The sequence below is a fragment of the Triticum dicoccoides genome, chromosome 5A (assembly GCF_002162155.2).
Source record: "Triticum dicoccoides isolate Atlit2015 ecotype Zavitan chromosome 5A, WEW_v2.0, whole genome shotgun sequence".
Lineage (NCBI taxonomy): Eukaryota > Viridiplantae > Streptophyta > Magnoliopsida > Poales > Poaceae > Triticum > Triticum dicoccoides.
In genome coordinates, this window is record NC_041388.1 from 23,611,939 (window position 1) to 23,638,951 (window position 27,013).

At 45.4% G+C, this 27,013-nt stretch overlaps 1 long non-coding RNA gene across 1 annotated transcript; it reads left to right on the forward strand.

Annotated features, from left to right (window-relative positions):
- The first annotated feature begins 356 nt into the window (after positions 1-356).
- On the forward strand, positions 357-2,201 carry LOC119296854. Its single transcript, XR_005145414.1, has 2 exons — positions 357-544; positions 1,805-2,201. It is a non-coding gene; the product is annotated as an uncharacterized LOC119296854 (long non-coding RNA).
- Positions 2,202-27,013: the final 24,812 nt, after the last annotated feature.

Below are 27,013 nucleotides of genomic sequence, written 5' to 3' on the forward strand. Positions count from 1 at the left end.
ACTAGACACGAACGAGAAGCGGGCGGAGCGGCTCGATACCTTTATATCCAAAAAATGAAAAATTCAATAGGCTTGGTTAGCTTAAAGGAAAAGAAAAAGAAAACAGGTTTGGTCGGAAAATGGTAGACGAGGAGGGAGACGCGGGTTGGGCCGGGCCACGTCTGCGCTCATCTTCTTAAGGCTTCGTTTGGCGCGAGAGGAACGGAGGGGTTTCGAGAGGATTTTCCTCGCGGGGGCCAGAAACCCCCAAAAATCCCCGACGGCCCATTTGGTACAGGGGGTTTCCACGGGCCGGTCCTCTCTAATCCTCTTCAATCCTCTCGAACCCACGCGACTCACAACCCTCGTCGAGGGACTCAGGGAAGCACTTGTCGTAGCGCACGCCGCCAACCTCCTCGACGCCGCCGAGAGGAGTCCCGCCGCTGGATCGTCAATGCCCCGCCGGCACGACGGAGAGGAGGAGCCCCGCCGCCGCCATCGAGGGGAGGAGCCACGCCGCCTGCTCACCGCGCCGCCTCCACCGCCCGACGCCTTCTCCCCGGTGGTATGCCCTCGCCTCACCTCCCCTCCTTCCCCCCTTGTTGTCTAGGTTTCTTTCATCCGCCCGACCATGGGTGCCGCTCGTCCTCCCCGGTGAACTCAGCTAGCACGCTGTCTCCGAGGGCACCAAGGCCATCACCAAGTTCACCTTGTCCTAGATGGCTAGATAGGCTTTGTGTGTTTACCTGTAGTTAGCTGATGGATTGTGCCCTGACTAGATGTTGTCTTTGCAAACTACAGACATGTAAGCAATGTTGCTGCTTGGATGTTGGACTTGTTCTGATGGTTTGGCTGATGTTTTCTGAATGCTTGCTGATGCCCTTGGTTGTGAGAACTGAATCTGTGGTGCAAACCTAGATTGAGAAATAATGATGCACTTCTGTATCAGTGATTTCATTTTTACTAGCGCTTGAATCAACTAGTTCATTTTTACTCCCTCCGTCCCAAAATGTAAGATGTTTTTGAGACTTAGTCTAAGCCTAAAAAACGTCTTACATTTTGGGACAGAGGGAGTACTAGATTGAGAAATAATAATGCACTTCTGTCTGTGGTGCAAACCGAACTGTTTGCCTTGCCATGTCCTGTTGTTGTTTTTGTACTCCACCAGCAGCAGCTCGTCTTAGTGGTCGCTGACTCTGATTATGTATCTCCAAGTAATGGTAGTAGTCGTTCGAGGGCTAGATGATTGACAACGCTTTGTTGGTTCGTAGGTTGTAAGGACTGAACTTGTTGATTTTGCAAACAGGTATCTATATATCCAGAATACTGCAGTTCTGGTTCTATATCTATATCAGTGATGGTTTGATTGATGTTTGCTTTTCTACTCATCTGAAATGAACACAACCTTGTCTAGCCATTTGTATTTTGTCTGCGATTTCTAGTTCTAATTATACGATGGAGCTAATTGAACCATTAGAGCAAGTTGATGGGATGAGAAAATCCAGTCTATTTTGGTGGCATATCTCTGTACTGGAGCTTAATGTGAGTTGTCCAGTTTCCAACTTGTAGATGTGTGTGCTGATGATGTTGCTATTTTTGGCATTTTTTTATGTGGACTCAAGATGTGTGATAATGATTTCTGTTTTTTAGCCCACTGCAATTGTTTAGAGGAACGTGTGGACAAAATTCAGGTTTTGTCCCACAAGACACTGCATTGTTTTGAGGTTTTGTACATCAGCTTCCTTTTTTATCTTCTTATTTAAACTTGTCGCATTACCTGTGACACATGATGCCTAACTGCTTAACTAATTTTCTGCTAATTCAGCTCACGCGGTGCTGTGGTACGTGGAAGTCGATGCAGAGTAGAGAGATACCTCGCCTTCTTGTCCACCTCTTCAGAAGTGCCACCGCCTCGGACATGACGACATTAGAACCCAGTTCCTTTCATAGAGATATGGGATCAGGAAAACCCAGCAGTTCATTTGTTCCTGCTAGTTAAACTTGGTCTGTTATAGGGATATGCAGGTCCATCTAATTACATGTTATTCTGAAGCTGTTTGAGCAATGGTGTGGTGGCATTAGTCCGTAATGCGTTGACAATGGCCACTACTTCAGGCATTGCTAGATGCATTTCTCTACTGCCATGTTGTTTTGTAGTAGTTTTGCTATGCATATTCTGGGAGCAAGTACAATGAGGTTATATGTTATTTTTGTTCACTTGATATCTGCACCGCCCTTCCTTGCATAATTTGATGTCGTTTTACTTGGAAAGATTGCATTTTTAGATGTTTGCACTATCTTATCTAAATATGTCAAGCCCTGTCAACCAAACAAATTTTTCATATGGAGGGAATTGTGGCTGAAGGGGTTTGGGGGTTTCAAGGGGTTTTGAGGGGATTGGGTGGAAGGAAGGGATTCACCCAATCCTCTGAAATCCCCCCTCCCCAAACCTCCCCAATCCCTCTGTGCCAAATAAGGCCTAACGGAACCCCGTGTTCGAGGCCGAATTGGAGCCCTGGGCCAACCAAGACGACACCGACTAGGAGGGCTGGCCTCCGCCGCCCCTATAAGACGGAAGGCGCGGTGCCGTCCCCTCCCCAAATATCAATCGCCTCGAGTCGGAAGCTAGGGTTCCAAATCAATCAAAAATCCCCAACTCGCTTAGATCGAGAGATGGCGACTGCACCCGCGCGTCTTGATGGGAAGAAAGGGTCCTGCAAGAAGGACGAGGAGGAGGAGGAGGTAGTGACCAAGAAGGGGGTGCTTTCCGATGTACAACTCAACTCCGCGGCTTGTGGTGCCCATGTCAAGTCGAAGGTGGCTCCGCGAAGAACACCATGCCGAGCAAGTGGGTTGACCACATCCTGCGCTGGAAGAAGCCTCCCACCACAACCGAAAGGGTGCGACCACTGACGAGTTGCATGATGATCTTGTCGATTTCCAGCAGAGGTCCAGAAGGAGCTGGATGACAAGGGCTACGTTGAGGTCCCCGACGACCACGAGGAGAGGATCACACGAGCCAACGATAACACGTACATGCAGGCATACCTTGAGATGTATGGCTCCTATCCCCCGCCCGAGCTCCGCTCAGCATGAACTCGCCGCGGGGCCTTGTTGTTTTACCGTCTATCTATCTAGGACTATATCTGTCACAGCCCTAGAATTGCCCTTGCTTGTCATTGCATCATCATCTTGCATCATGTCTAAATTTTGAAAGTTGAATTGAGGTTAGTTGAAACCCTCAGAAATCACTTCAGAAATAATCAACATTAAAAATCTTTTCAAATGAGTCCAAGGAAATGTTCTTGTTATTCTGTAAAAATATTGGCAGGAGGTAAAATTCAAACCAATATTTTTGAAGTCCCAGAAATATTTATTTTGGGCATTTGAAATTAATTCAATAACTATTTGAATTGGATATATATTTATTATATAAGAAATATATGTTCAATAATTCTGAAAATTGTTGTGTGGCTTTGGATAAGACCACTTAGCTCACACAATTATTTTCATGAAGTTTAAAATTGATTTGGTATTTAGATCAAATCAAAACAAACAACAGAAAATAGAAAACAAAAATAAAAGAGAGAGAGAGGTTACCTGTGCGACTTACCTGGCAGCCCAGCCAGCCCAACTCCTGTGCTGGCCCAGCCCACCTCCCCGGCTCCCTGTCGTCTTCCTCCCCGCGCCAATAGGCAGCGCGCGTGGCCGACGCACGCCGATACGCGCTCGGCCACCTCCTGCCTTCCTAGCTGCCCCCTCGTCGCCCTGGACGCCTCCCGCGACGCCACGCAGACCTCTTGACCCTCTCTCACTCTTCCCCGACCTCGTCCCCTCCTCTGTCCCGCTCCTCTCTCCACTGAACGGAGCCGTCGCCACCGTCGCCATTCGTCGTGGCCACCGACCTTCCCACGCCAAGACAGCTAGCCCATGAGCACTGCCTCGCTGCGGCGCACTAATAACCCACAAGTATAGGGGATCGCAACAGCTTTCGAGGGTAGAGTATTCAACCCAAATTTATTGATTCGACACAAGGGGAGCCAAAGAATATTCTCAAGTATTAGCAGCTGAGTTGTCAATTCAACCACACCTGGAGACTTAGTATCTGCAACAAAGTGTTTAGTAGCAAAGTAATATGATAGTGGTGGTAGCGGCAACAAAAGTAAAGACAACAAAAGTAATGTTTTTGGTATTTTGTAGTGATTGTAACAGTAGCAGCGGGAAAGTAAATAAGCGTAAACCAGTATATGGAAAACTCGTAGGCACCGGATCGGTGATGGATAATTATGCCGGATGCGGTTCATCATGTAACAGTCATAACATAGGATGACACAGAACTAGCTCCAATTCATCAATGTAATGTAGGCATGTATTCCGTATATAGTCATACGTGCTTATGGAAAAGAACTTGCATGGCATCTTTTGTCCTACCCTCCTGTGGCAGCGGGGTCCTATTGGAAACTAAGGGATATTAAGGCCTCCTTTTAATAGAGAACCGGAACAAAGCATTAGCACATAGTGAATACATGAACTCCTCAAACTATGGTCATCACCGGGAGTGGTCCCGATTATTGTCACTTCAGGGTTGCCGGATCATAACGCATAGTAGGTGACTATAGACTTGCAACATAGGATCAAGAACTCACATATATTCATGAAAACATAATAGGTTCAGATCTGAAATCATGGCACTCGGGCCCTAGTGACAAGCATTAAGCATAGCAAAGTCATAGCAACATCAATCTCAGAACATAATGGATACTAGGGATTAAACCCTAACAAAACTAACTCGATTACATGATAAATCTCATCCAACCCATCACCGTCCAGCAAGCCTACGATGGAATTACTCATGCACGGCAGTGAGCATCATGAAATTGGTGATGGAGGATGGTGGATGATGACGACGGCGACGAATCCCCCTCTCCGGAGCCCCGAACAGACTCCAGATCAGCCCTCCCGAGAGGTTTTAGGGCTTGGCGGCGGCTCCGTATCGTAAAACGCGATGATTTCTTCTCTCTCATTTTTTCTCTCCAAAAGCAAATATATAGAGTTGGAGTTGGCGTCAGAGGGCATCTAGGGGGCCCACGAGGTAGGGGGGCACGCCCTAGGGGGGGGGGGCGCCCCCCACCCTCGTGAGAAGGGTGTGGGCCCCCTGGTCTTCATCTTTGGCGAGGATTTTTTATTATTTTTTCTAAGATGTTCCGTGGAGTTTCAGGTCATTCCGAGAATATTTGTTTTCTGCACATAAAACAACACCATGGCAATTCTGCTGAAAACAGCGCCAATCTGGGTTAGTTCCATTCAAATCATACAAGTTAGGGTCCAAAACAAGGGCAAAAGTGTTTGGAAAAGTAGATACGACGGAGACATATCAACTTCCTCAAGCTTAAACCCTTGCTTGTCCTCAAGCAATTCAGTTGAAAAACTGAAAGAAAGAAAGAAAAACTTTTACAAACTCTGTTTGCTCTTGTTGTTGTAACTATGTCAAGCCAGCATTCAAGTTTTCAGCATAGATCATAACTAACCACATTTGCAGTAATTCTCAGGTCTCATTATTATTCATATCAATAGCATAATCAACTAGCAAGCCATAATAATAAATCTCGGATGACAACACTTTCTCAAAACAATCATAATATGATATAACAAGATGGTATCTCGCTAGCCCTTTCTGAGACCGCAAAATATAAATGCAGAGCACCTTTAAAGATCAAGGACCGACTAGACATTGTAATTCATGGTAAAAGAGATCCAATCATAGTCATACCCAATATAAATTAACAGTGATGAATGCAAATGACGGATGTGCTCTCCAGCTAGTGCTTTTAATAAGAGGGTGATGACTCAACATAAAAGTAAATGAATAGGCCCTTCGCAGAGGGAAGCAGGGATTTGTAGAGGTGCTAGAGCTCGGTTTTGCAATAGAGATAAATTGTATTTTGAGCGGTATACTTTCATTTTCAACGTAACAACTAAGAGATGGCGATATCTTCCATGCTAAACACATTATAGGCGGTTCCCAAACAGAATGGTAAAGTTTATACTCCCCCTCCACCAACAAGCATCAATCCATGGCTTGCTTGAAACAACGAGTGCCTCCAACATACATTAGGTCCCAGGTAGGGCTGCAAATGAGTCGAGCTCGAGCGAGTTGGAGTTGGCTCAGCTCAACTCATATGAAAATTCGAGCGAGCTCAAACTGAGTGAAGCTCATATTCGAGTTGTAGAACATGACTCGTGCTCAGCTTGTAATGATCTCGAGCTAGTTTCGAGCTAAACTAGATGGTAAAAATTATAATTCTGGATGATAAACAAAAAAATTAAGGTGAATATGCTGGGAATCTTTACCAAAATTATAGGATATTTAACACATAGTCGACCACGTGCCATAATTAGGCCTAAATCTTCTCTGCACTTAATTAAGTCTCCATGTTCGTTGGTAAATAAAATGGAGAAAAATTATGGACAACATATATGGTAATAAATTATCTTATTTCCATTTAATATATGGCATGATCATTTAACATAATGACATTCTGTCGAGCTAACGAGCTAAAATCGAGCGAGCCAACATTGGCTCAAGATCGGCTCGATTCTCAGTCAAGCTACATAAAGTGTTCAAACTCAGCTTGTTTTCTTTTCAAGTCGATCACGAGTCGAGTTAAAAAATGAGTTGATCTCGAGCGGCTCACGAGCCTCGAGCTTTTCTTGCAGCCCTAGTCCCAGGGGGAGTTTTGTTTGCAATTAATTTTGATTTAGTTTGCATAAAGCATGGGACTGGGCATCCCGGTGACCAACCATTTTCTCGTGAATGAGGAGCGGAGTCCACCCCTCTTGAGAATAACCCGCCTAACACGGAAGATAAGGACAACCTTGGTTGATACATGAGCTATTCGAGCATACAAAACAGAATGATTATTTGAAGGTTTAGAGTTTGACACATACAAATTTACTTGGAACGGCAAGTAGATAGCGCATATAGGAAGGTATGGTGGACTCATCTGGAATAACTTTGGGGTTTAAGGGATTGGATGCACAAGCAGTATTCCCGCTTAGTACAAATGAAGGCTAGCAAAAGACTGGGAAGCGACCAACTAGAGAGCGACAACAACCATGTACATGCATTAAAATTAATAAACATTAGATGCAAGCATGAGTAGGATATAATCCACCATGAACATAAATATCGTGAAGGCTATGTTGATTTTATTTCAACTACATGCGTGAACATGTGCCAAGTCAAGTCACTTAAATCATTCAAAGGAGGATACCACCCCATCATACCACATCATAATCATCTCAATATCATGTTGGCACACAAGGTAAATCATTATAACTCATAGCTAATCAAGCATGACACAAGCAACTATGATCTCTAATTGTCATTGCAAACATGTTTATTCATAATAATCTGAATCAAGAACGGGGGACTCATCATATTTACAAAAACAAAAGAGGTCGAGTTCATACTAGCTTTTCTCATCTCAGTCAGTCCATCATATATTATTATAATTGCCTTTCACTTGCACGATCGAACAGTGTGAATAATAATAAGAGTGTACGTGCATTGGACTAAGCTAGAATCTGCGAGCATTCAATAAACAGGAGAAGACAAAGTAATATGCGCTCTTTTGTCAGATAAACAATAATGCATATAAGAGCTACTTCAACAATTTAATTATGGTCTTCTCCTACTGACCCCCCCCAAAAAAAAGAAATAAAACTATTTACACGGGAAAGCTCCCAACAAGCAAAAGAAGAATGAGAAATATTTTTGGGTTTTCTTTTTAATTATTACTACTACAACAGAAAAATAAACTACTACTAATTTTTTTTGGTTTTTCTTAAGGTTTAACAAACACACAAGAAGAAAGCAGGAAAAATAAAATAAACTAGCACGGATATTACAGTGAAAAAGTATGAGCACCGATATCTAGTAATGAGTGTGTGTGAACATAAATGTAATGTCGATGAGAAATACGTACTACCCCAAGCTTAGGCTTTTGGCCTAAGTTGGTCTATGGCCACGGCTGGCCTAGCGGATATCCATAATAATAGTTGTTGGGGTCGTACTGTGATGAGGAAGAAGAAGGCTCCGATTGCCACTGGCTGGCAATCATCTCCGGATCCCACTGATAGTTAGACTGCCGTGAAGGATCAAATTGTGGTTCCGGTTCTGGCTCCTCGGCTGGTGCAGGGTTCTGGTAGGCGTGAATAGCCGTCAACGGAACAAGGAACGTGCCTACAGTCAAATCAAACAAAGAAGGAGCAGGCAGGATAATAGTCTCAGGATGATGTTTGTTAAAGAACAATTGATATTTAAGCTCTCCTGCCCTATTCTTAACAATAAAATCGTGTGCCACCATAATTTTATGATCTAGATAAACATGGGGCAACACCTTTTCTTCCTTCTCAGCATGCCTAATAGGTATGTTAAAATGTGCAGCTAGGCGTGTAGCATAGATGCCTCCAAAGATGGGACCCTTAGTACGGTTCATACTTAACCGTCTAGCAATAATACCGCCCATACTAAAAGTGTTATCACTGTATAAACCGTGGTGCAGAATAATTATATCAGGGATACTAAGGTTTCCACAGTTTCCGCGTCCAATTAAACAACGACTAGCAAATAATGTAAAGTAACGTAAAACAGGAAAATGTATGCTAGTGATTCGTGCATCGGAAACCTTCCTAGTTTCTCCTACAGTGATAGTATCAATAAACCCAACCACATCATCATGATGTGGTTCTTCTGTCTTGCCCTCAAAAGGGACTAAACAAATCCGACAGAAATCATAAAGGGACATCTCTTTATGCTCATCATATAAATGAAACTCCACCGTAGGTGGTGAGTTCCTAGAATGAAAATGAAAGTTTTGCACAAAAGTATTTGTGAGTAAGAGATACTGATCACATTGGTCGTGGAGGAAAGCGGTGAGGCTTGCATTGTGAGCCAATTCATGAAAATCTTCATAGATACCGGCTGCTCTCAAGAAATCATCAGAAGGCCATTCACACGCCCGAATCTCCGCGGTGCGCGGCAAATTATACTTAGGCTTCGGTGCCTTTTCCTTCGAGCTTTGGCTCGATGAGCCCCTCAAAAATATCCTCATTATTTTTCTGAAATAATCTGAAATTTTTAGTAACTTCAAACAAAAATGAACCAACTTCAATAATATTGATAGCAACTACTCCTACAAGTGCCTAGAGCCTAAATCAAGCATTAGAACTACTTGGAACCATATAAATTTGACATGCAAGCTCAAGAACATGGTCACCTATGCAGCACAATTTTGCAAAGAATAAAGCACTAGAATAAAAACTAATTGGACCAATGGAGGAGTCACATACCAAGGAACAATCTCCCCAAGCAGTTTTGCGAGAGGTGCTTTGAGCAAGGAGATCGAAAATCACAGCAAAAGTGGCTGGAACTCGTGCTTGAGTTGGTTTTTCGGGTTTGTGTGAGACAGAGGAAGAAGATGGGTGCTGGCATAAGTGGAGGAGGGCCACCGTGGGCCCACGAGGCAGGGAGGCGCGCCCTAGAGGGGGGGGGGGCGCCCACCACCCTCGTGGCCAGGTGGCAGCTCCTCCCGCGGTAATTTTTGCACAGTAAATCCTCAAATATTCCCAAAAAATCATATTAAATTGGCATGTCATTCTGAGGACTTTTATTTTCGGGATATTTTTATGTTGCACAGATAAATCAGGAAACAAACAGAAAATACTATTTTTACTTTATTTAATATAAATAACAGAAAGTAAAAGTGGGGTACAGAAGGTTGTGCTTCTAGTTTCATCCATCTCATGCTCATCAAAAAGAATCCACTAACAAGGTTGATCAAGTCTTGTTAACAAACTCATTCCGATAATCATGAAACCGGAGAAATTTCGAATAACACTAAGTTACCTCAACGGGGATATGCACATCCCCAATAATAAGAATATCATATTTCTTCTTGACAGTAGGAAGAGGAAATTCAAAACCTCCAAATATAATCGATGGAAATTTTCCAATAGAGTTGATACTATGAATTTGAGGTTGTTTCCTCGGAAAGTGTACCATATGCTCATTACCATTAACATGAAAAGTGACATTGCCTTTGTTGCAATCAATAACAGCCCCTGCAGTATTAAGAAAAGGTCTTCCAAGAATAATAGACATACTATCATCCTCGGGAATATCAAGTATAACAAAGTCCGTTAAAATAGTAACGTTTGCAACCACAACAGGCACATCCTCACAAATACCGACAAGTATAGCAATTGATTTATCAGCCATTTGCAAATATATTTCGGTAGGTGTCAGCTTATTCAAGTCAAGTCTACGATATAAAGAGAGAGGCATCGTGTATCTCGGCAACCTTCAAGCGTAAGCCTGTCGAGGGAGTCGGCCACGACCTGACTAACCACACAAGTCTCTAGTCCAGGTTTATCGCCTATTCGGGTTCCATCCGGAAGGAGATCCGGCCGGGGTGTCGCTCACGGCCCCAAACGATGTGAGCAGGGTTCCCAAGCCCACCATCCGGGTGCCACTTGGTACACCGGGCCACTGTGCCTAGTCTGTCCCAAGCCCACCTGTACCGGGTGCCACTTGGTAGACTACTAACACTACCTACAAATACCAGAAACTAGTTGCAACTCTTGGACAGAGATCAGGTTGATTAATAAGTCGAGAGAGCTTGGAGCGCCCGGAGCCCAATGTGTGGTAGTAACTGTTCATGGATCACAAACACAGAACTCAGTTCCTGAGGACGGCTGCAACGAGACAACCCACCATGTACTCCTACATGGCCTCTCACCGCTACCTTTACCAAATCGTGTTCACACACTTAGCTCTCAATGGTAGGACATGTTCACCACGTTCCAATTCATTCCCGATGAATCAGACCTGACTCAACTCTAAGCAGTAGCAGGCATAACAACAAGCATGAATGAGTAGGCACATCAGGGCTCAAACAACTCCTACTCATGCTAGTGGGTTTCATCTATTTACTGTGGCAATGACAGGTCATGCAGGGGAAAGGGGTTCAACTATCGCAACATGTAATAGTTGAATCGTTGTTGTCCTAATGCAGTAAAAGAGAGCAGGAGCGAGAGAGTGGGATTGTATTGGAATGAACAAGGGGGTTTTGCTTGCCTGGCACTTCTGAAGATAGCATTGAGTCTTCATCAGTGTCAACGATCACAACATCGGAACAACGTCTACCGAGGGGGAACAACACCGACAAACAGAGAAGAAACACGATCAATGCAATGCACAATATGATGCATGGTCATTACATGGCAATATGATGTGATTTGGACTAATGCAACATGAAGTCATTTTGGTTGAAGTGGAATTCAAAGCTAGATCAAATTCCAACTCCAAATCTATTATCAAATTTGTCCTAATCATGTTGCATCCTAAATAGTGAGGTTAACTTGCTCAAACATGCATGAAAACAGTACAAATGGATAGATTGGATTTTTTTGATCATTTTTCATATATAATTTATCTTATTTGGAGTTATAGATAATTTTCTATGATTTTTAGAAGTTTTGGGCATTTTCTGGAATTTCCTGGATTATTTTAAATTAGACTAAAACCAGAAAATGCATTACTGCATCAGCATGACGATTGCACGACGTCAGCAGGTCAACAATGCCAGTCCATGTCAAACCTGATGGCTGGGACCCACACGTGAGTGTCTCAGGGCTGCTTTGGGTGGATGACAGGTGGGCCCGATCAACGCTGACTAGGCCATGGTCAGAGCTGACACGTGGGTCCACGGCATTAGCACTAATCTAATAGAAAAATTAGACTAACCTAATTAGGCTCAGGGGCCCACATGGCAGTGGCTCAAGGGGGTGTTTAGAGTGGTCATTAGCAGTTAATGAGACTGCCACGTCAGCATCGCCGGAGCTCAACGCCGGTGACCTGGAAACGCGGCGGTGATGATCGGGACGGCGGCTCCGGCCACCAAATCGATGGCCGAGCCCATCTACGAGGAGCTGGGGCTCGTGCGCATCCAACGGTGGCAGGGGGTGGGCACGAGGTGGCCGGAGTTGACGACGGCGAGCACTTGGGCGGTGGCCGGAGATCGGGCGTCGGCGAAAACGACGCTATAGCGAACGGCAGGAGCAGTGGGTGGGGTTTTTGGGCTTTTGGCATCGCGCTGAGCACGGTGGTATGCTCAGACACGACGTGTGTGAGCTCTAGCCACGGCGACGACGGGTTCTCGGGATCGACAGAGGCGACGGCTACGCGGCGAAATCGAGCACGGGGAGAGAGAGGGGAGGCGTAGGAGCTCACAGTGGAGAGGAAGAGGTGGTCAGCGAGCTCGGAGGTAACCGGAGTTCAATGAATTGGGCGACGGCGACTGGCGGGTCCGAGGTAGGAGACGAGCTCGAAGGCGTCTCTTCAAGGTGGCCGGGCTCGTGGGACTGGGCGTAGAGGTGCGCTGCAGCGAGGCGGTGCTCGTGGGCTAGCTGGCTTGGCGTGGGAAGGTCGGTGGCCACGACGAATGGCGACGGTGGCGACGGCTCCGTTCGGTGGAGAGAGGAGCGGGACAGAGGAGGGGACGAGGTCGGGGGAGAGTGAGAGAGGGTCGAGAGGGCTGCGTGGCATCGCGGGAGGCGTCCATGGTGACGAGGGGGCAGCTAGGTAGGCAGGAGGTGGTCGGGTGCGTGCCGGCATGCGTCGACCACGCGCACTGCCTATTGGCGCGGGGAGGAAGACGACAGGGAGCCGGGGAGGTGGGTTGGGCCAACACAGGAGTTGGGCTGGCTGGGCTGCCAGGTAAGTTGAACAGGTAACCTCTCTCTGTCTCTCTCTCTCTCTCTCTTTTATTTTTGTTTCTATTTTCTGCTGTTTGTTTTGATTTGATCTAAATACCAAATCAATTTTAAACTTCATCAAAATAATTGTGTGAGCTAAGTGGTCTTATCCAAAGCCACACAACAATTTTCAAAATTATTGAACATACATTTCTTATATAATAAATATATATCCAATTCAAATAGTTATTGAGTTAATTTCAAATGCCCAAAATAAATATTTCTGGGACTCCAAAAATATTGGTTTGAATTTTACCTCTTGCCAATATTTTTACAGAATAACAGGAACATTTCTTGGACTCATTTGAAAAGATTTTTAATGTTGATTATTTCTGAAGTGATTTCTGAGGGTTTCAACTAACCTCAATTCAACTTTGAGAATTTAGACATGATGCAAGATGATGATGCAATGACAAGCAAGGCCAATTCTAGGGCTGTGACACTATCACACTATATATTTGTAATATCTGTGCACCACCCATTAGGCTGCCAACCTGTAAAATTACCATCTTATCTTATCTGTCTAGGCAGTGCTCAGTGTCTACGCACTCATATTTTAATATGTTGGCTGCGGTATTTACTCTTGTCCTTTGCTACAAAAAGGATAGGACCATCTTGCTGCAACTTATTTACTTTTATTATTTGTTACTCGTTACAAATTATCTTATCACAAAACTATCTGTTACCGATAATTTCAGTGATTACAGAGAATACCTTACTGAAAACTGCTTATCATTTCCTTCTGCTCCTTGTTAGGTTCGATACTCTTACTTATCGAAAGGACTACGATAGATTCCCTATACTTGTGGGACATCACGTGCTCTCTTCTCTCTCCCATGGAGCAAGCGTTTTGGATGGGTGGCATGTAGATTGCTCACAGATGTGTGGTTTGTGAAGAGATAATGTTTTGCATAGTGAAACAAGAGAATGAGCCAAGCGAGGCTTAGGACCGACTCATCACGCGTGACGCGCAAGAGCGACTAGCCGAGCGTTTCACCGGTCTGTCGATTTTAAGCGTTTCCCTTTTTTGACAACACATACATTGAAGAGTCGAGGAGGGAGAAAGTCAGCCATGTAGAAAAACAAAACCTTAGTAGTTGGGGGAGGGCTGACGGATGTGGTGTGCGGCCCATGTGCTTGAGAAGAAAAGAAAAGATTGAACGCTAGGGTCAGGCTCACGTGCTAGCGATTGATCGATCGAGAAAGGCTTGACAAAAGTGAAACTCGATCGATCCAGAAAGGCTTGACGAAATACGGTGTAACACGGGGCACCCTATATCTCGCCTTCAGCGAGTCCATGGGCACCCCTATACCTCTTTGTCTATTTTTTTACGTTTTCTGTTTTTCATTGTTTTGCTTTCTTGTTGTACTTTTGTTTATAATTTGAAATACTCTAAATATATTACAAGAACACTCTACAAAAAAATTTAAAAAATGTTGAACGAGTATATAAAAATGGTTATCAAGTATTTGAAAAAAATGTTGAACATGTATTTGAAAAATGTTAATCAAGCATTTGGGAAAAGTTAAATGTGTATAAAAAATGTTGAAAATGTATTAAAATGATGAATTGTTTTATCATGTATATAAAAATGTTAATACAGCATTTAAAAAAATTGAACAAGTGTTTGGAAAATGTTAATAATCAAGCATTTATAAAATGTTAAATGTTATAGAAAAAATGTTGACAATGTATTAAAAAATGTTACTCCCTCCGATCCATATTACTTGTTGTTGAAATGGATGTATCTAGACGTATTTTAGTGCTAGATACATCCGTTTGAGTGACAAGTAATATGGATCAGAGGGAGTAATCTTTTCATTGGAAAACTATTAATCAAGCATTTAAAAATGTATATAAAAATGTTGATTAAGTATTCTATGTTAATCAAACATTTATAAATATTAGAAATGTGAATAGAAAAAATGTTGACCATATGTTACAAAATATGATAAATGTGTTTTGCAAAACTGTTGTTGACATATACAAAAAATGTAGAATGAAACCAAAAGAAACAAAAGAAACAAAAGAAACAAAAATTGTAAATAAACCAAAAAAAGAAAATAACAAAATAAAATCATAGAAGAAAATGCAAAAAAATAATAAAAAAAGAAAAAGAATAAATAAGAGAAAACCTGAGAAAACCGGCTGGAATTGCCTAAGGCCTTGTTTGGTTCCTTGAGATTTGAAGGGGTCTAGAGGGGATTGAGAGTGATTAAACCCCCTACAAGTAAAAATCCACCTCAATCCCTTTCAATCCTCCCTAATCCCCTTGTAGGAGGGATTAACCGAACAAGCTCTCAATAAGGACACTCCCATACTACTAGGCATGAACGAGAAGCGGGCGGAGTGGCTAGCAACGCCGGACTTCTCCTTGGAGGTATTGGGATCGATACCTTTATGTCCAAAAAAATTAAAAATTCAATAGGCTTGGTTAGCTTAAAGGAAAAGAAAAAGGAAACAGGTTTGGTCGGAAAATGGTAGACGAGGAGGGCGACGCGGGTTGGGCCGGGCCACGTATGTGCTCATCTTCTTAAAGCCTTGTTCGTTTAATCCCACCCCCGCTGGGATGGGAGGGGTTTTGGCCCGAACCCCGTTGTTTTTACCCTCGCCGGGGCCGAATCCCCGCGTAGCTTACATGCGTGTTCGGTTAAACACGACCGGGTTTATATCCCATCCAATCCCACCCCAAACCGCAGGGATTTCACCGGGTTTTGACCCACGTCCCCCGCCGCGTGGAAGAAAACCTTGTCTCGTCTTCTCGAAAGAAAAAGTAGGAGAGGGCGGGGGCGGCGGCGCCGATGCCGGCAGGGAAGGACTGGGCGACTGCTAGGGGCCGGAGCGGACAATCTCTCATTTCCACTGAAGGCCATCTGCTGCGTCATCCTTCTACCTCCCCCTGCTCCCCCACACCCACCCCCAAGTTAGCAATAGATCTCCCAGTGCGAGCTTGGTGGCCACGGCAGGCAACTTCGGTGTCCCTCCGCAAGGTTTCACGCCGGCAAGATCTTCTTCCCTTTTGATTTATAGGGATTCACATCACCTTTTCCGCTGGTGATTGAGGGGATTAACCGAGCAGCAATGAAAGAAAGGGTTGAGAGGAAATTCCGGGGATTAATCACGGCAGGGTTTGGGTGACAGGGTGGGGGTCACCCAATCCCTAGGTGGATCAAATCCACTAGAGGATTAAATCTTTTGCAACCGAACAAAGCCTAACGGAACCCCGTGTTCGAGGCCGAATTGGAGCGCTAGGCCAACCAAGACGACACCGACTAGGAGGGCTGGCCTCCGCCGCCCCTATAAGATGGAAGACGCGGTGCCGTCCCCTCCCCAAATCTCAATCGCCTCGAGTCGGAAGCTAGGGTAACAAATCCATCGAAAATCCCTAAATCGCTTAGATCGAGAGATGGCGACTGCGCCCGCGCGTCTTGATGGGAACAGGGTCCTGCAAGAAGGACGAGGAGGTAGTGACCAAGCTTGTGGTGCTTTCCGAGGTACAGCTCAACTCCGCGGCTTGTGGTGCCCATGTCAAGTCGAAGGTGGCTCTTCCGGCGAAGAACACCATGTCGAGCGAGTGGGTCGACCACATCCTGCGCTGGAAGAAGCCTCCCACCGCCAACCGGAAGGGCGCGACCACTGACGAGTTGCATGATGATCTTGTCGATTTCCAGCAGAGGCTCCAGAAGGAGCTGGATGACAAGGGCTACGTTGAGGTCCTCGACAACCACAAGGAGAGGATCACACGAGCCAACGATAACGTGTACGCGCAGGCATACTTTGAGATGTATGGCTCCTATCCTCCGCCTGAGCTCTGCTCAGCCTGAACTCGCCGCGGGGCCTTGTTGTTTTACCGTCTATCTATCTACTCCTAGGACTATCACACTTTGTAGACTCAGTCGATTGAGACTTCGCGAAGTCTCAGTCGGCTGATGTCAGCGTACAATTTTTCTGTATTGGATTGTAGTATATACTAGATGATGCTCCACACGTTGTTACAGAAATGTTTGCAATATTTCAATAAGATTTTGATTATATGGAACATGAATTCTTGAAACAATAGTTTCTGAAAGTATATGAGAATTAAATATAAATAGCATAATAAAATGGAATTTTACATGCATGCATGTTGTAGTGGATTTTTAATATGCATAGTTGCATGTTGAGGTGGTGTGACGCCCCCGATTCAATTGTACACTAATCATGCACGCAAATGTGTACGATCAAGATCAGGGACTCACGGGAAGATATCACAACACAACTCTACAAATAAAATAAGTCATACAAGCATCATAATACAAGCCAGGGGCCTCGAGGGCTCGAATACAAGTGCTCGATCATAGACGAGTCAGCGGAAGCAACAATATCTGAGTACAGACATAAGTTAAACAAGTTTGCCTTAAGAAGGCTAGCACAAACTGGGATACAGATCGAAAGAGGCGCAGGCCTCCTGCCTGGGATCCTCCTAAACTACTCCAGGTCGTCGTCAGCGGGCAGCACGTAGTAGTAGGCACCTCCGGTGTAGTAGGGGTCGTCGTCGACGGTGGCGTCTGGCTCCAGGGCTCCAGCATCTGGTTGCGACAACCAGGTAGAAGGGAAAGGGGAAAAGAGGGAGAAAAGCAACCGTGAGTACTCATCCAAAGTACTCGCAAGCAAGGAGCTACACTACATATGCATGGGTATATGTGTAAAGGGTCATATCGGTGGACTGAACTGCAGAATGCCAGAATAAAAGGGGGATAGCTAATCCTGTCGAAGACTACGCTTCTGGCAGCCTCCGTCTTGCAGCATGTAGAAGAGAGTAGACTGAAGTCCTCCAAATAGCATCTCCAAGTAGCATCTCCAAGTAGCATCTCCAGTAGCATCGCATAGCATAATCCTACCCGGCGATCCTCTCCTCGTCGCCCTGTAGAAAAGCGATCACCGGGTTGTATCTGGCACTTGGAAGGGTGTGTTTTATTAAGTATCCGGTTCTAGTTGTCATAAGGTCAAGGTACAACTCCAAGTCGTCCTGTTACCGAAGATCACGGCTATTCGAATAGATTAACTTCCCTGCAGGGGTGCACCACATAACCCAACACGCTTGATCCCATTTGGCCGGACACACTTTCCTGGGTCATGCCCGGCCGCGAAAGATCAACACGTCGCAGCCCCACCTAGGCAAAACAGAGAGGCCAGCACGCCGGTCTAAACCTAAGCGCACAGGGGTCTGGGCCCATCGCCCATAGCACACCTGCACGTTGCGAGGGCGGCCGGAAGCAGACCTAGCCTAGCAGGCGTTCCAGTCCAATCCGGCGCGCGCCGCTCCGTCGCTGACGTCTGAAGTGCTTCGGCTGATACCACGACGTCGGGATACCCATAACTACTCCCACGTAGATGGTTAGTGCGTATAGGCTCGTAGCCAACTCAGATCAAATACCAAGATCTCGTTAAGCGTGTTAAATATCCGCGAACGCCGAACAGGGCCAGGCCCACCTGTCTCCTAGGTGGTCTCAACCTGCCCTGTCGCTCCGCCACAAAGTAACAGTCGGGGGCCGTCGGGAACCCAGGCCCACCTCTACCGGGATGGAGCCACCTGTCCTTTCAGCCCCCTCATCAGAATCACTTACGGGTACTCATCGAGCTGACCCGACTTTAGTCACCATCTGTATAGTATGTATGTATGTATAGTATATACCCGTGATCACCTCCCGAGTGATCACGGCCCAATAGTATAGCAAGGCAGACTGACAAGAATGTAGGGCCAATGATGATAAACTAGCACCCTATACTAAGTATTTAGGATTGTAGGTAAGGTATCAACAGATGTAGCAACGATGTCAGGCTATGCATCAGAATAGGATTAACGGAAAGCAGTAACATAATACACTACTCTAATGCAAGCAATATAGAGGAGAATAGGAGATATCTGGTGATCAAGGGGGGGGGGGCTTGCCTGGTTTCTCTGGCAAGAAGGAGGGTCGTCAACTCCGTAGTCGAACTGGGCAGCAGCAGCGTCGGTCTCGTAGTCTACCGGAGATAAGAGGGGGAAGAAACAATGAATACAATGCAAACATAAACACGACGATGCGTGACGTGACAATGAGCGGTGCTAGGTGTGCCCTAACGTGGTATGAGGTGGTACCGGTTAAGGGGGGAAACATCCGGGAAGTATTCCCGGTGTTTCGCGTTTTCGGGCAGAGGAGCCGGAGGGGGAAAGTTGCGAGTTCGATAGGTTAGGGGTGTGTGGCGGACGAACGGACTGCGTATCCGGAATCGTCTCGTCGTTCTGATCAACTTTGATGTACAAAGTTTTTACATCCGATCTACGGTTTATTTTATATTAATTTCTAAAGTTTTTAATTCATTTTTAGAATTAACAGAAATAATTTAATTTAAAATTGCCATTATGATGTCAGCATGAGGTCAGCGTGGTGTCATCAGTCAACCAGTTAGTTGACTTAGCCAAACTGACAGGCAGGTCCCACATGTCATTGGCTGAAGACTAATTATCTGTTAACTTTTAATTAGCAGGTTTAATTAGAGTTAATTAGTTAACTAATTAGGGTTAGTTAAGTTAATTACTTCACTAATTTATTAATTAATTATTAATTAATTTTATTAAGTCATTTTTTTATTTCCTTTTTCTCTTCTTCTCTTTTTTTAATGTTCTGGGGCCGGGCCCCACATGTCTGTGGCCCATCGGGGCCTAGAGGGCACGGGCGAGCGGGTGCGGGCGCTCGCCCGAACGGGGCGCGGGCAAGGCCGTGGCCGGCGATGGCCACCGGAGCGGCGGCACGACACCGGCAAGGGGAAGCAGGGGCGAGGCCAGGTGCAGTGGTGGCCGGCGGAGAGGCGAGGCCGCAAGAGCCACCGCAGGCGCGGCGGGCGCTAGGGAGGCGCAGCGGCAGCAGCGGTGCGCGGCCACGGTGGGGCTCGCGCGGTCGCGGTCGAGGGATAGGTGAGAGGGAGGGGGTTTGCTCACTTCGGAGAGTAAGGTCTGGGCAACGGGGCGCGGGGAGCGACTCGGGGAGGAGGACGAGGAGGTCCGGCGTGGGGAGGAGATCCGGCGAGGTCGACGAGGCGACGGCGATTTGGGGAAGACGGTGAGGGGCTCCGGCGACGCGGTCCTCGTGCGGCGGGGCGAGGTAGCTCCGGGCGAGGTCCCGCGTCAGCGTGGTCGTGGACGGGCGGCGGGGCGCCGGTGGGGCGACAGGAGGGGCCGGCTCTGCGAGGGGGGATGACGGCGACATGGAGGCGGCGCTGGGGCGATGGGATCGGGGGGTTGCCCCGATCCAGATCAGGGAAGGGCGAGAGGGAGGAGTGGGAGAGAATGGGGGCGACGTGGGGGTGGGGGTTAGGGTTTCAGTGGGATAAGGTGGAGTGGGAGGGTCCGGCCGGGCCAGTGGGCTGGTCTGGCGGCCCGTCGGCTTGCTGGGCCGAGGCCTAGATGGCCAGGGGGTTCTCTCCCTCTCTTTTATTTTTTTTTGTTTTACCTTTTGTCTTTTCTTTTTATTTATTCTTTTCTGTTTTAGTTTAGTCATACTTTATTTTAGTTTTTATAAAATATGACCATAGCTCCTAAAATAAGGTTTCAGAACATCCCTCTACCATAAAAAGTTTGGTGGTCAATTAAACTAGTTTAACATTTGTTTATTTTTTAAAATCATTTGAATAATTGTTTTGCTATGGTTTTATTCACTTTAGAGTATTTAATCATTTCATAAAAGTGTGGTTCCTCCACCATAATTGATTATGATTTAGTTGCTACAATTTTTGAACATTTTTGATTTGACTATTGGAAACTTTTAATGTTTGACTTTAATTAAAATTTGAATTTGGCTCGGATCTGAACTAACACGAGATTAGCAACAGTAATCGTGGTGACATGGCATCATTACCAGAGGGTTACTGTAGCTTGATTAACCGGGCGTCACAATTCTCCTCCACTACAAGAAATCTCGTCCCGAGATTTAAGAGGGGAGTAAGGGGGAAAGTTCTTGTCACGATATTCTAACGAATCTTCTCGGTCTTGGTTGCTTTTCTCGAAGAGGTCAATCCATAGTATTGATGTCTTCATTCCTATGCATCAATGCATCATGATGAAGTTGTCGTCCTTCCTTCCGGATCTTCACCGAACTTACGAAAGGATAAGAGGGGAAAAACTCTATAAGGACGGACCATAATAAAATCGAGCACGGATGGTTAACTCAGGGGAAGAAGCATAAGTATTCCCCGAGTTGAAATTTGAGAAAATATCGAGAGCAAAGTAAGGAGGTATCATTAGAAATTTTGAGCGGGCAGGCAATCGTTCGATGCCTGCAACAAAGTGTGAAAGGGGTCCAGAGCAACGGGAATAAGTATTGCGTCTGATACCCGAATAGATTACTAGGATAGTGACCCCGTGAATTACATACGAAGTCAAGCGCGAGGAATAACTTTGGAAACCGGGGGTGTAAAGGAGAGTCAGGTTTTTGATCCTATGGAACTGTGGGTTATGGGCCCACCATGTGGGTTAAAAATAGGAGCGGTGACATCTTGCACGGTCATGATAGCAAGGCATGTCCGCGGATAGCATGTCAGTCATGTCGGCAACAACGTCGATACCAAGGCGAGGGACGAAGAGAACCATCTCCTGCTCGTTGAACGAGGCGGACCAATAGGCAAAGTTCTCGTCCATCGGTGGTTACCGGAATGTCAACAACAATAGTAACAGGGTCTTACTGACAGATTTGTACACCGAGGTGTTTACATAAGCAGTGAATTATTACTGCTTAGTTTATATAGATCACAAGAAAAGTCAAACAAACCAATGGAAAGGAAAATATGATTATCAGATTAAACAGAACAATGGAAAGGAAAATGTGTTGAAACACATATTCCAGGGGTATATCCTTCCCAAGGATAAGCAGAGCATGATATCCACGACGGGATATAATGTAGAAAACCCTTTTAGGTAAGGGGAGAGGAATTTCATGACATTACCCATACAACGGTGTTTGGATAATTGAGCAGAAAACATTTAGCATTGGGCTTCAAATGTTCTTGTTGAAAATCGAAGTACCAGTGACATGCTTCGAGATAGCATTGACATGGCCTTCAAGCAAGGTCAGACCTTGGATACACAAAGGACCCATCAGGAACAACTTATGGAATAAGTCTTACAGTTTCCTCATGGAAGAATGGATAACATTGCTAAAAGGGAACTATAACAATAGGGCCTCCGGCCAGGTGGGCTAGGTATGACACTGCCTCACCGGGTCATATAAAGACCAACGTTATAACTCTTGGAAATATGTCCCAACCATCATATCTAACCGAGATTCAGATTTGATTGGTGTCAGGATACCTCAGACTCAGGATGCCTGAGAAGAAAAGGTGCAACACAATTTGACGAGATGACATTGTGAGATTCTCAGAAATGATCTATGGAAGTGAGCTCTGAAACAAGAGTTCATCAGTAAACCAAGGAGAGGATGAGGAGGTGGCTGATAGGCTCAGCAACAAATCATCGAGATTTCCAAAGGATTGATTTCCACAATTATGTGAACAAGGAAATATCATTTGTCGGATCAAAAGATATAATGGTGTATGCTCGAGGGAAACATACACAACTGAACAATGATGGAAGGGTGCACCCAGGAATCTGGACTAGGTAGCACGATCAATGTTCGAATGATGATTCAATAAGCAATAGATTTAGAATGAAACTGTAGACCAATAACTTCAAAGCAATAGGGTTGCTAGAAGTTTAGAATTTACACATCACAGACCATTTGTCGGTATTCTGGTTAGAAACAACACGGAGACCAAGAAAAGAACGCAAAAGGCGGAAGATATTACTATATCAAGAACTCTCAAGAGGTGGTAAAATTACCACGACATTCTTGACATAAAAGGTGGTAAAATTCCAAGGTAAAGATGAACAAATGCTGGATAGCAAGGATCTCAAGGTATAACACAAAACACGAATAAGTTTGTGTTGAACGGAAGGCAATAAAGTGGTCAGTGTTAACACAAACCATTGAGGGGCGAGGATGCTATTTCTCATCAAGAATTCGATATATATCTTGGAAGAGCTCAGGATGTTGCTGATGACCACGACACATTTGTAGAGAGATTTCATGAAGATGTAATCGGTCGGCGATGACATCAAGTCAAATGATGATGCAGCGAAAGTCAAATAATACTTGAAGAAGAACTCATAAGAAATTATGTAGTTCCGTGATAATCTCGAGATACCAGAGGGGGTAATACTCGATGACAGATCATAGTAGTGGTTGGACTAGGGTAATGCTCTGCAGAAGACAAGTGCTTAAACTTGCTCGTGAAATGGGGTCAAAGAAGAACATATGGCCGAAACCCCGATTGCAAAAGGCGGGATCCCAGATATAAGAACTTATACCAAGGGAAAAATTAATTTAAGAGAAGCTTTAATGATAAGTTCTACATCGTGTCCATGGGCATGAACACAAAGTTCAAGGTTGACTCCCATTCTTCAATGTATAACCTTACATTTACCTCCCCTTTCCGAAGTTGTAGTGTTGAAAAGTTATCTGGCAAAGCGTCAGCAGGGTATAACCCGCATAAATTTCGAGGTCACACAAATTAAGGAAGGCATAGGTTCAACCCGTCAGGGTATCGTGGAAACATATACCACAAGCTTTGAGAGTAAATATTACCAGCTCGAAAGCAGAGCATGGTTGGCAAAAGGAGAGGATACAAATTACCAAAGGCATTATGTATCGGAGATAGAACTCACAAGGTGATTAATTATGAAGGACATCGTCGGATAATAATCCAACAATGGATATGGTGATCCACAATGGAGCTGATGTGAGTATCGATACCCAATCAGAGGAAGAAAGAATGCAAATGCATCGTTTTACAGAACATCTGAATAATTCAACGTTTAAATAACAAAGGAATTATGATTTCCAAATCAAGGGATCAGGAGCAAACGCTCCGATCAAGGACGGACAAGTTGGATAGACTTAGGGGTACCATCGATGGCAATCTGATTGGCCGAGGACCAGCTCACGTTTTAAATGACATCTGAGCCGGAAGGATGAATTCTATGATCTGAGTGAGGATTGTGAGCATTCACAACCTATTGAATCAACGGACTCAAAATGATATTGACAAAGGTTGCCAATAAGATTACTATACTTATGGGATTAACCATAATGCAAGCAAGCAAGAATTTCAGGAGCAATAGGTTGCTCAGGATTTTTGGAAGACCAAATGGTATTTTGAATTCTTTGGCGAAACACCTGAACAACTGGGAATGAGCGAATACCCGATAAGTGCGAGAATTATCCGTAGGGGTGTATATGTGGATAATGAACTGCAAGGCAGTAGGCACAAAGTATTCTCGGAAAAATAGAGAGAATTTCCGAGGTATCTTGTAATAACAAGAACAATTGGGAACGGAGTTATGGACGACAAGTGTATGTAGCTTTCCATAGGGACTTATCGGTGGTATGGAATTGCAACGGCGAAGGACACAAAAGTCTCGCGGAAACATCGGAGAGTATCTTCAAAATATTCTGGTGCAGCCAGCGATCATCTGGACTGAAGAGGCTCTCCGGGAGAAAGTAATTACGAGAACCTAATGTTAGAGTTTTAGTAAATTCATTTAACCCGAATAGAAGAGATGTCAGAGTCCCAGAGTATAGGTCAAGGAATAAAAGATCCTACTACCACCCAATGGCGACGTGGGCCCGTAAGCCGCACAACCATGTTAGTAAAAGTTTTGCAATGACTAGACTCAACTTCGGCCAAGGAGTGTGGAAGGGGAATTCCTACAGGCAGTCGGCTCTGATACCAACTTGTGACGCCCCCGATTCAATTGTACACTAATCATGCACGCAAATGTGTACAATCAAGATCAGGGACTCACGGGAAGATATCACAACACAACTCTACAAATAAAATAAGTCATACAAGTATCATAATACAAGACAGGGGCCTCGAGGGCTCGAATACAAGTGCTCGATCATAGACGAGTCAGCGGAAGCAACAATATCTGAGTACAGACATAAGTTAAACAAGTTTGCCTTAAGAAGGCTAGCACAAACTGGGATACAGATCGAAAGAGGCGCAGGCCTCCTGCCTGGGATCCTCCTAAACTACTCCAAGTCGTCGTCAGCGGGCAGCACGTAGTAGTAGGCACCTCCGGTGTAGTAGGGGTCGTCGTCGACGGTGGCGTCTGGCTCCAGGGCTCCAGCATCTGGTTGCGACAACCAGGTAGAAGGGAAAGGGGAAAAGAGGGAGAAAAGCAACCGTGAGTACTCATCCAAAGTACTCGCAAGCAAGGAGCTACACTACATATGCATGGGTATATGTGTAAAGGGTCATATCGGTGGACTGAACTGCAGAATGCCAGAATAAAAGGGGGATAGCTAATCCTGTCGAAGACTACGCTTCTGGCAGCCTCCGTCTTGCAGCATGTAGAAGAGAGTAGACTGAAGTCCTCCAAATAGCATCTCCAAGTAGCATCTCCAAGTAGCATCTCCAGTAGCATCGCATAGCATAATCCTACCCGGCGATCCTCTCCTCGTCGCCCTGTAGAAAAGCGATCACCGGGTTGTATCTGGCACTTGGAAGGGTGTGTTTTATTAAGTATCCGGTTCTAGTTGTCATAAGGTCAAGGTACAACTCCAAGTCGTCCTGTTACCGAAGATCACGGCTATTCGAATAGATTAACTTCCCTGCAGGGGTGCACCACATAACCCAACACGCTTGATCCCATTTGGCCGGACACACTTTCCTGGGTCATGCCCGGCCGCGAAAGATCAACACGTCGCAGCCCCACCTAGGCAAAACAGAGAGGCCAGCACGCCGGTCTAAACCTAAGCGCACAGGGGTCTGGGCCCATCGCCCATAGCACACCTGCACGTTGCGAGGGCGGCCGGAAGCAGACCTAGCCTAGCAGGCGTTCCAGTCCAATCCGCCGCGCGCCGCTCCATCGCTGACGTCTGAAGTGCTTCGGCTGATACCACGACGTCGGGATACCCATAACTACTCCCACGTAGATGGTTAGTGCGTATAGGCTCGTAGCCAACTCAGATCAAATACCAAGATCTCGTTAAGCGTGTTAAATATCCGCGAACGCCGAACAGGGCCAGGCCCACCTGTCTCCTAGGTGGTCTCAACCTGCCCTGTCGCTCCGCCACAAAGTAACAGTCGGGGGCCATCGGGAACCCAGGCCCACCTCTACCGGGATGGAGCCACCTGTCCTTTTAGCCCCCTCATCAGAATCACTTACGGGTACTCATCGAGCTGACCCGACTTTAGTCACCATCTATATAGTATGTATGTATTTATAGTATATACCCGTGATCACCTCCCGAGTGATCACGGCCCAATAGTATAGCAAGGCAGACTGACAAGAATGTAGGGCCAATGATGATAAACTAGCATCCTATACTAAGTATTTAGGATTGCAGGTAAGGTATCAACAGATGTAGCAACGATGTCAGGCTATGCATCAGAATAGGATTAACGGAAAGCAGTAACATGCTACACTACTCTAATGCAAGCAATATAAAGGAGAATAGGAGATATCTGGTGATCAAGGGGGGGGGGCTTGCCTGGTTGCTCTGGCAAGAAGGAGGGTCGTCAACTCTGTAGTCGAACTGGGCAGCAGCAGCGTCGGTCTCATAGTCTACCGGAGATAAGAGGGGGAAGAAACAATGAATACAATGCAAACATAAACACGACGATGCGTGACGTGACAATGAGCGGTGCTAGGTGTGCCCTAACGTGGTATGAGGTGGTACCGGTTAAGGGGGGAAACATCCGGGAAGTATTCCCGGTGTTTCGCGTTTTCGGGCAGAGGAGCCGGAGGGGGAAAGTTGCGAGTTCGATAGGTTAGGGGTGTGTGGCGGACGAACGGACTGCGTATCCGGAATCGTCTCGTTGTTCTGAGCAACTTTGATGTACAAAGTTTTTACATCCGATCTACGGTTTATTTTATATTAATTTCTAAAGTTTTTAATTCATTTTCAGAATTAACAGAAATAATTTAATTTAAAATTGCCATTATGATGTCAGCATGAGGTCAGCGTGGTGTCATCAGTCAACCAGTTAGTTGACTTAGCCAAACTGACAGGCAGGTCCCACATGTCATTGGCTGAAGACTAATTATCTGTTAACTTTTAATTAGCAGGTTTAATTAGAGTTAATTAGTTAACTAATTAGGGTTAGTTAAGTTAATTACTTCACTAATTAATT